Source organism: Pteronotus mesoamericanus, unplaced genomic scaffold, assembly GCF_021234165.1.
Source record: "Pteronotus mesoamericanus isolate MK-2021 breed Mesoamerican mustached bat unplaced genomic scaffold, CSHL_Meso_final contig_42, whole genome shotgun sequence".
NCBI classification, from domain to species: domain Eukaryota; kingdom Metazoa; phylum Chordata; class Mammalia; order Chiroptera; family Mormoopidae; genus Pteronotus; species Pteronotus mesoamericanus.
Window position 1 is genome coordinate 3,122,024 of NW_026555157.1, and position 1,749 is coordinate 3,123,772.

Genomic DNA, 1,749 nt, shown 5'->3' on the forward strand with positions numbered 1-1,749 from the left:
GTTTCTGGGGAAGAGTAGGTGACTATTGCTGAACTGAGGATGACCCATCAATAAATATTTGTGGTTATGCACAGTGAGGATGCATTCTTTCTTGAAACTGAGTCACCAGCAAGAATTTTAAAAACTTGCACCAACTCATAGACCAAGGCAATGGCAGAGTCAGCATAGGATGCTTATTTTGGCCTGTGCTTTATGTTCTACCTGTTGGACTGCAAGTTACCAACATTCTGTAACAATTCTTACCAGGGGCATTTCCATTTTGCAGAGAGAAACAAAATGAGATGAGTTTTGGTAGAGAACAGTCAGGTTGTGAGGAGTCTAGCCATTGGATCTTACCTCTGTTCAAGATTCCTATCTGGGAAGCGGAGCCAAATTTTGTGGAGTAAATATATTTGAACTTGAAGGTACATCTCCTTAGAATTAGTGACATCAAATAGAGGTACTGGTTTTCCTTAGGTCATAGAGAAGCCTGCCGTCTTCTCATTCACTGCAACATCTGTGGTTGGCCCTTTTCTCTTCTCTTGCAACCTGCTCGCATACTAACTACCAGTTGCCAGCCTCTTACCTTGTGAAACCTAATAAGATCATGACAGGCTCCATGGGTGAAAGCCATCATTACACAGAAATACAGAAGAGTTCCAGCTGGTTGCACTACACAAGACTCATCTTAAGAAATGAAACCTTGAAAACATCAGTCCAGCAATGACAAAAAAAGAGTTCTAAGAGTTCTCTGCAGGAAGTATTTTTATACTGTTTTGGCTTTACAAAATAATTACTAAGCTTTGTGGGGGTTACCTAAGTGCACAGTGAAACTGCAAACTCAGACTGTTTGAATTTTATCCTCTAAATTCAAAGGTCTTATGTAAAAACAATTTCATTTTCACTTTGCTTTCTGGGAACCCCTCCAAGGGACAGTGAATTGCCAGTTTTTGTGACCTTCAGTTCTTTAATTGCCCCCATGGGAAACTTGACCTTGGAACTGTAGAGAGAAGGGGAATGATTTTCAGTTTGGTGTGATGTAGGGGCACAAGTGCCTTTCTCTTTGTGTGCTCATTGCCCAGAGCTCACGGGTTGTCCTATACCAACATCCTTAGAGTCTCGGTGTTCACAGAAATGGGGACAAAATGTGCGATGAAGGTGCACACTAGCCCCAAAGTAAGGATGCAGACAACAAGAATGTTACATGGGATGGAGATTCAGGCAGCCAAGCAGGAGCAGCCCCTAGTGAAGCATTAGGAACAAGAAAACACTTAATGCCCTCTAGATGCACAGCTGATGCAGAGCTCAGTACTCCTCAGAGTATTTTAGGACTGAATTAAAATCCTAAATTTTAGGATTTTGGAATGGAATCCACAGGGCACAAGAATTCCCCCTGTAACTTCAGTCGGCTTCTGCAGGGACTAGGCCCACGCCCATGATGGATTCCCAGTCTGTAGGAGGAATTCCTTAGGTGTCCTACCATTTGGCAACTGCTTGACCCACAAGGCATCTCTTTGGTTACAGAGTTAACCAAGAGGGTGTTTGTGTCTATCAAGGTTCTCCAGGGGTCTCTTTAATGCCATCCCATGTATCCTGTCCCACAGGCACGCAACATATCAGAGGACAGCGGTTTCTTATTTTTCTTCCAGCAAGAATTCCTTTGATATTTTACTCAGCTCATGGGCATGTGGGTTTGAAAGACTTTTGCCTTTAAAGCAGATTTTATTAACTAACTATTAGTGTCTTTATTTTTATTATTCAATGAAAATA